Source organism: Hemiscyllium ocellatum, chromosome 7 (genome assembly GCF_020745735.1).
Source record: "Hemiscyllium ocellatum isolate sHemOce1 chromosome 7, sHemOce1.pat.X.cur, whole genome shotgun sequence".
Lineage (NCBI taxonomy): Eukaryota > Metazoa > Chordata > Chondrichthyes > Orectolobiformes > Hemiscylliidae > Hemiscyllium > Hemiscyllium ocellatum.
Window position 1 is genome coordinate 110,033,028 of NC_083407.1, and position 9,011 is coordinate 110,042,038.

At 43.7% G+C, this 9,011-nt stretch overlaps 1 long non-coding RNA gene across 1 annotated transcript in view; it reads left to right on the forward strand.

Moving 5' to 3' along the window:
- The window catches only part of LOC132817596 (uncharacterized), a 90,921-nt gene extending 82,371 nt beyond the window's left edge, over positions 1-8,550 (forward strand). Inside the window, exons 3-4 of the long non-coding RNA XR_009644899.1 lie at positions 4,246-4,541; positions 8,467-8,550. This is a non-coding gene — a long non-coding RNA (uncharacterized LOC132817596). The remainder of the gene's footprint in view (positions 1-4,245; positions 4,542-8,466) is intronic.
- The last annotated feature ends 461 nt before the right edge of the window (positions 8,551-9,011 follow it).

Below are 9,011 nucleotides of genomic sequence, written 5' to 3' on the forward strand. Positions count from 1 at the left end.
AAGTGTAATTGTACCTGCATCTATCACTTCCTCTGGCAGTTCATTCCACATATGAAACCCCCCCCGCCCCCCCACCCCACTCCGTGTAAAAAAGTTACCCTCAAGTCCCTTTTAAATCTTTCTCCTTTTACCTAATAAAATACCCTCCAGTTATGAACTCTCCAATCTTAGGGAAAAGACTTTTATGATTGAACTTATCTATTCCCCTCATGATTTTATAAACCTCTACAAGGTCACCCATCAACCTCCTCTGTTCCAGTGAAAAATGTCCCAGCCTATTCAGCCTCCTCTTATAACTCAAACCCTCCAGTCCCAACAAATTCTGGTAAATCTTTCCTGAACCATCTCCAATTTAATAATATCCTTCCTATAGCAGGGTGACAGGAACTGGACACAATAAGTCATTGTCTACATTATCTGATGTCTGCAGAATGTTAACAACAAATCATGTCAACTCTCAATCTTCATTTTCTTTTCAGTAAAAACATGATCAAAAGAATTACTCCTTGTGATCTAATCTCTTAATTTCATCAATTGTTATGTTTGGTCTTTCAGAATCTTTGCAATTTCCATATTGTACCTCAAGGATTAGATTCCCTATAGTGTGGAAACAGGCTCTTCAGCCCAACAAGTCCACACCGATCCTCTGAAGAGCAATCCAACAAGACCCATTTCCTCCCCTATATTTACCCCTGAATAATGCAACTCACACTATGGGGCAATTTAGCATGGCCAATTCACCTGACCTGCACATTGCCAATTTATGGGGGAAAACACATATAGTTCACTAATGCCCTTTAAGAAAGGAAACTGCCATCTTGGTTGGCGTACATGCGACTCCAGTCATGCAGCAGTTAACTGCCCTTTGGACAATTAGGAATGGGTAATAAATGCTGGCCTGCCCAGAGACACCCATATCCTATGAATGAACTTAAAAAAAAGCTCTACAATTTAGTTATTAGGAAAGTACTAGAATCTATAATTAGTGATACCAATGACCTGTTAAATCATAATTTTGTTGGATAGAATCAATGCAGACTTACAAGAGAGAATTAACAAAACTGTTAGAGCTTTTGAGTTGGGAATGAGCAGATTAGACAATGAGGAACAGTGCGTACCATTTACAAGAACAGAACGTAAGAACTAGGAGCAGGAGTAGGCCATCTGGCCCATCCAGCCTGCCCTGACATTCAATACAATCATAGGCTGATCTTTTTCTGGGGTCAGCTCCACTTACTCATCCACTTACCATAACCCTTAATCCCTTTACTGTTCAAAAATCTATTTATCTTCATCTTAAAAGCATTCAACGGGGTAGCCTCAATTGCTTCCCTGGGCAGGGAATTCTGCACTGCAGAATTCACCAGAATTCCTGAGACAGTATCCTTCCAAATCCATGACCACTTCCACCTAGAAAGACAAGGGTGGCAGAGACATGGGAACATATATCTGCAAGTTTCACTCCAAGACACTCACCACCCAAAACTGGAAATATATCATCATTCTATCATTATCACTGGGTCAAACTTCTGTCACTCTCTCTCTTCACTGCAGCATTGTGGATGTGCCTACATTGCATGCGCTGCAGCTGTTCAAGAAGACAAATTCACCAGCACCTCCTCAAGGGCAATAAGAGATGGGCAATAAATGTTGGCTTAGCCAGTGATACCTGCATCCAGAGTTTTAAGAAACACTCGCCAACACTTTCTCTTTATAGTGGATGTAAAGGTTGCACATGGAGAGAGCAGCACAAAGTGGGTGTGGAACATAGGTGGCACAGTGATTCAGTGGTTAGCACTGCTGCCTCACAGCACCAGGGACCTGGGTTCAATTCCAGCCTTGGGTGACTACCTGTATGGAGTTTGCAGATTCCCCAGCTGTCTGTGTGGGTTTCCTCCAGGTGCTCCAGTTTCCTTCCACAATTCAAAGATGTGCTGGTTAGGTGAACTGACCGTGCTAAATTGTCCATAGTGCTCAGGGATGTGTAGGTTAGATGCATTAGTCAGGGGTAAATATAAAATAATAGGGTAGGGGAATGGTGTCTGTGTGGAATGAGCTGCCAGAGAAAATGGTGGAGGCTGGTACAATTCCAACATTTAAAAGACATCTAGATGGGTAGATAAATAGGAGGGTTTAGAGGGATCTGGGCCAAATGCTGGCAAGTGGGACCAGATTAATTTAGTATAAAAATCACACAACACCAGGTTATCGTCCAAAGGTTTAATTGGAAGCACTAGCTTTTGGAGCAACGTTCCTTCATCAGGTGGTTGTGGAGTGTAAGATTGTAAGACACAGAGTTACAATCCTATAGTCTTACTATCTTGTACTCCACAACCACCTGAATGAAGGAGCAGTGCTCCGAAAGCTAGTGCTTCCAATTAAACCTTTTGGACTATAACCTGGTGTTGAGTGATTTTAAAATTTGCACACTCCAGTCCAACACTGGCATCTCCAAATCAGATTAATTTAGATAACTGGTCGGCATTGATAAGTTAGATCGAAGGGTCTGTTTCCATGTTGTATGACTCTGAAGGAGCATCAGTATTTGGTTTGATAATTGCAGCCACCAGCTGTGATATAGCACTGCACGGGTGTCAAGAGGATAGTAAGATCTGCATAGGATCATGAGTAGTCTATAGCCAGAGCCAGGGCTAAGGATGGCACATTTACCAGCTCCCTGGGAGGTGAAGCCTCCAGTTTCTCTGTTGAGACAATGCACAGGAGACAACTGATGGGTTGCATGTAGAGACCTTCCATGCCAAAGTTGCCAGGCAGCCAGCTGGTGAGAAACAAGGAGGACTTCAGCTCCAACTTCACACAGGGCTTTCCCATGCAGTGAAGAACTGGGTGACCTCTATTCTAACATATCCAGCCCCTAGTTCAATGCTACAGTAGATACTTCCACTGGTGTTCTGAGGCCCATACAAGTCGGGACTGTGCTACGCAAGCTCAGCCTTCACAGACGTCACTGTGGATCTCAGCGCTTAAAGGTCACACCAAAATGACTCAAGGCAATCCGGCAGATTACCAAGGGCTGAGGTGAGGAATAATTTCTTCACTCAAAAAGTAATTCTCGATCTCAGGAAATTGTGAACATAGGAATATAAAAACCAGAAGCAGGGATGGACAATCCAACCCCTTGAGTCTGCTCTGCCATTTAACATAATCCAGGCTGATCTCATTTCAGCCTCAACTTTCCTGCCCACTCCCTATAACCTTTTAACTAGTGATTAATTAAAATCTGTCTGTCTCCTCCTTAAATTTACCAAATGTCACAGCATCCACTGCACTCTGGGACACTGAACAGGTTCATGACCCTTTGAGAGAAGCAATTTCTCCTCAGCTCTGTTTTAAATCTGCCCCTTCTCCTAAAACTACTACCTCTCCTTCCAGATTACCTCACAGAAGGAAACATTCTCTCCACCTCCACTTTGTCAATCCACTTTTGCCTCTTACGTAGCCGCAGATGCGCAGCACCAATCTGAAGTCGATAGGTTTTCAGATGCCAAGTGAATCATGGAGTGTGGGGACAAGGCAGGAAAGTGGAGTTAATTTAAAAGATCAGCCATGACCTTAATGAATGGAGAAACAGGCGCAATGAGCCGAAAAAACTAGTACAGTTACTACTTTTATGTTTGTCTGACTTTGACCTCGATGGTTGCTGAGGGCACAAAGTGAACTAGAGAAATTGTACCGTGACCCCAATGAGTAAGTCACACATTTTCAGGATCTAGTGCCTTTTCCCGTAGTCTTACTCTGTAAGCGAGGTAAATTGGATCTTGTGATAGGATCTGTAACATAACTGAGCTATTTTTAGATGATTGATTACAGGAAAGTTTACTAACTTGGGTATGTTATGAGAAAAAAGTACAATTCTGTGAATGCCCACGTTTTCTATATTTGTCTGATTCACATTCTGTACAAAGTGAGAATGACACATTCAACTATTCTGCTGCTTTAAACTGTAATCAATTCCCTTACTTGTTAAATCAACAAAACATGACTGAGGGTGAAAAAATAATAAGGTAAGTAGTGACAATATGTACAAAAGCCTCTTCATTAATAAATGGGAGTAATTTTTTACTTTAGCTGATAATTCAGTCTAATATCATCCGTGTAATACAATCAGCCCAAGTCAAATGTAATGCCTAATGTGATTATGGGAAGTATTACATGTTTATATAATTAAGTTGGTGTTGTCTCTAACTTGACCTCATTGAACTGAATTTTTGTCTTTAATCATAGAAACCCTACAGAGTAAAGAGGGACCATTTGGCCCTTTGAGTCTGTACTGACTCTCCAAAGAGCATCCCAGCTTTCTCATTCCATAACCATGCCTTCAATATGGTCAATTCACCAAACCTGCATATCTTTGGACTTTGGGGGGAAAACAGATTACCCACAGGAAACCGACACAGACACGGGGAGAATGTGCAAACTCCACAATGACAGACACTCAAGGCTGGAATCGAGTGTGGGCCCCTGGTGCTGTGAGGCAGCAGTGCTAACCATGGAACCACCATGCCACCTCTAAAGAACAGGTGGGTTTGGCTGCAGGTTAAAACTGGTGGATTTGACAACAGCTACGGAAACCTTGTAACCTGAATTTTGTGTGTGTGTGTGTGTGTGTGTGTGTGTGTGTGTGTGTGTGTGTGTGTGTGTGTGTGTGTGTGTGTCTGTATACATATAGCACCCCCCCACCCCCAAACAAGGATGAAGCTGTCAATTCCCAAGTGCTAAATGCTAAAAGCTCGTAGACATATGGGCCCACTGGTTTCCCTAGCTTCCTGAAACTTGCCTGTGAAACTGTGGTAAATGCAGAGCAGCAATTGAGGGGGTTGAAGCAATTTCAGCCAAAGATGTCAATAAACACTCCATGCTCATCGCTGCTTTCTTACCTGCCCGTGGAAAAGGGGCTGCTCAGGGGAGATTTTATAGAAACATACAAGATAATACATGGCTTGGAAAGGGGGGACACTAGGAAATTGTTTCTATTAGGCAAGGAGACTAGGACCCGTGGACACAGCCTTAGAATTAGAGGGGGTCAATTCAGAACAGAAATGCAGAGACATTTCTTCAGCAGAGAGTGGTGGGCCTGTGGAATTCATTGCTGCAGAGTGCAGTGGAGGCCGGGACGCTAAATGTCTTCAAGGCAGATATTGATAAATTCTTGATGTCACAAGGAATTAAGGGCTACGGGGAGAATGCTGGTAAGTGGAGTTGAAATGCCCAATAACCATGATTGAATGGCGGAGTGGACTCGATGGGCCAAATGGCCTTACTTCCACTCCTATGTCTTATGGTCTTATGGTATTTCTACACTTTGGAGGTCTGACCCTTCACTGCAGGCTGGTAGCTGGCAATGCTGTCTTGGGTTGGACCTCAAATGAAGACCAGGATGACTGGCAACAGTTTGCCAATCACAGATCCCAGAGAGGACCAGTTGAGAGAGGCACATTTGAGAGCTGACTGACAAATGAGGGTGCAGCAGGGAGCTGCAACGCAGAGCAGACATCGCCCGCTGAGCAGAGTCAACAAGCAACAGTCAGGCTCTGCCTGAACTCAAAGGTTTTAAGAAATTTGGAATAGCACGTCAGTTTGTGACAGATAACTGCATCCTCCTAGCAGAGGATCCCTAACCTGTTGATGTGCGTTTGTTCAGCTCATGTGCACCATCTCTGCTCAGGTTTACGAATCACTGGGTTCTACCAGCTGAGAGTATGGTCAATCTTATGCAGAGGCCTATGCGGCAATGCATAGACATACAAAGAATCTACAGAAAGCTCGGTTCCATGGACTGGTCATTCGTATATGAGTGGAGTGGGATCTCAGTGGCATCCTTAACTGGTGCTCCCCCTGGGCTTCCAGGTAGCTATCCTGGGGCTAAAGAGTCACAGAGAAGGATGTAATTGCTACCCGTTGATGGGCACCATCAGAATCCTTGGCATCCTTGGCCCTTCTGGTTCAGGGACCAGCTACACAGCAAGCGTCTGAGACAAGGGCTACCCTTGTACCAAGGCTAGAACAGCTCTCTCTGAAGGTGTTGCCTCTAGCACATCCCCAGTGATCACCACATGCATCAAGGTCTTTTATTTCCAGGGTAGGGGAGTTCCAGAACTAGAGGACGTAGGTTTAAGGCAAGAGGGGAAAGATTTTAAAGGGAGCTAAGGGGTAACTTTTTCATGCAGAGGGTGGTGCGTGTACAGAATGAAGTGCCAGAGGAAGTGGTGGAGGCTGGTACAATTACAACATCTGAATGGGTATATGAATAGGTTGGGATTAGAAAGATATGGACCAAATGCTAGCAAATGGGACTAGGTTAGTGTAGGAGAGCTGGCCAGCAAGAATGACTTGGACAACGGGTCTGTTTCTGTGCTGTACATCTCTATGACTCAACTATAAACTAGCACAACGGCCAGGCTGCTGACGCTGCATAGAAAGTGGCCAACTGTGGAGGACACCAGAGCACTAAGTGGTTCACTGTGTCCACTTGTAAATGTAGAATTGTTACTTGAGGAACTCATTGCAAATATTGACACCTGATCCCCTGTCAAAAAAGCTTCCTTCTTTTTAAAAGGCAGGACTGACAAAAAGGCATAAGAGTGAAAGGAACCCCCAAAGGTCATTAAAGAGGGACATACTGGACAGATACACATCACTTATTGGTGATTAGAATCAATCCATTCGAGGCAGACTCTGAAGTGGAAGTGTTCTCACAAGCAATTGAAAGTGAGTTCCTGAGCAATGGTGTCCTGCTATTGAGAATAAGATTAAACAAGTTGTGCTGCAGCTTTATATAACTTTAGTTAGGCCACACTTGGAATATTGTGTACAGTTCTGGTCACCATGCTACCAGAAGGACGTGGATGCTCTGGAGAGGGTACAGAAGAGGTTTACCAGGATGTTGCCTGGTCTGGGGGATTTTAGCTATGAAGGAAGGTCGAATAGACTGGGTTAGTTTTCACCAGAAGGCAGAAGGTTGAGGGGCACCCTGACAGACGTTTGTAAGGTTGTAAATGGCATGGATAGAGTGGAAAGAATGAGGCTTTTTCCCAGGGTGAAAGGGTCAATTATTAGGGAACACAGGCTCTAGGTGTGTTGGGGGATGTTTGAAAAAGATGTACGAACCATGGTTTTCACACAAAGGGTGGTGAGTGCCTGGAACGCGCTGCCAGAGGAGGCAGACACAATAGCAACATTCAAGAAGCACCTGGACGAATACATAAATAGGAAGGGAATAGAGGGATATGGATCCTGTAAGTGAAGACAGTTTTGGTATGGAAGGGCAAAATGTACTGGAGCAGGCTTGGAGGGCCGAAGGGCCTGTGCTTGTACTGTACGATTCTTTGTTCCTTGTTCTTCTTTGCTGACTAGACAGACTCAGTTAAACCATGCCTGGATGAAATACCAACCTCCCCCAATGTTGGCAAGACATGCAAAGACACTGGATCCCTAAGTTGGACTCTGCTCTGCATCTGCCTTTCCCTCCACCTGATTCTGCTCCACCTCTTTGTCCAGCCAATGGTGTTTTTCATTTCAGGATCTCACCCTCTTCATGACAAATTGCTTTCTGTCAGTCACTTTCTGAGTGCACTCGATGAGCCGAATGATCGGATTCTATCACTATGCTGTAGTGATTCTATCCGTGGAGCCTGTGAGCTGAAATGAAGTACTGCAGCACCATGTCACCTACCAGGAAGGCAGAGACTACATATTTGTGAAGTGCTTACAGTGGCTACAAATCAGCAGTATGTCAATTGCCACTTTGTCTTGTTATATCTCCCTGGCCACTCCCTTGGAGCACACAACGGACAATTCCCTGGACTAGTAGACACCCAGCTCTCAAAATAAATCTTAGTGCTGTCTTATGGCTTCAAGGGTCCATCTGTCAGAAACTCCATGGACTGCCCTGTGTCCAAAAATAGGTGGGATGCAACAGTGGGATGCCTCTATTCCCCCACTGGGGTCAAAAAATACATAGTCTTAGCTCTTCCAATCCTCCCTATGTATAAGATTGGATTTTCTTTCACTGTTCACATGGGGGTGCCTCATAGTGGAAAGCATTAGATCACTAACTGTTTATAGAAACTTCACGTACTTAAATGTTAATTGGATCTGCCAAGGTCTTGCACAACTAATGAGAACTGCACATGCAAATGAGACACTCTGCAACATTTTCTTGGCAAGATAAAACTGAAGTCTATGTGGAATCCAACTGAAACTAGCATGCTTCCAATTAACTTTCCTCACTGGAACTCCAAACTCTTGCTCTCTCTGCCAAGATACAAAGTCTTAATATTTGGACGATAAACATAAAAGCATGATTAATAGGGAGCAATACAGTACTAATGAAGGAATGTGTTTGACCAGCTTTCACAATATGCTAACCACAAGTCTACTAAAACAGAATACGTTGAGTTCTATGTGTTACTTTCTAATTGATAAACACTTCCTTTCTATCTGCAGATCAGTACCTACCTAGGTTTGCTGGAAAGGATATGGTGCAGCAAAAGGGACTCCCCCTATGTTTTCGGACTCCTGCATGTGCCCTACATTAAATTAGGCATTTCATAACTGCAGAGTTGTGGGGACTTTTTTCTGAACACTTATAGCACTATCCCAAGTAGTTGCAAACTTTGTGAAGCAAAATCAAGTCTGACTATGGACAACGTTTTTTTGTAAACTTATTCTGTTTTCAATGATTTTACTGCAGGTATCATTCTCCTTTTAAGCCATGGCAAACTATTGTCATCAACTAGGGGCAAAAGCTTTTTCCCAATGTCCCAGTTTTTTTGAAGTGCAACATGGGTATGTTGTTTACCACATATTGCACCTTTAAGTTAGAAAGTTGATATTGAACAAATACAGCCATACAAATTAGGAGCAGGATTCAATCACTTCACCCCTTGAGCTGGTCCCGTTAATCAATAAGATCGTGGCTGATCTGATCATGGCCTCAAATTGAAGCTCTGCCTGGCCACGATCATCTTTGATCTTCTTGTTGGTCAAAG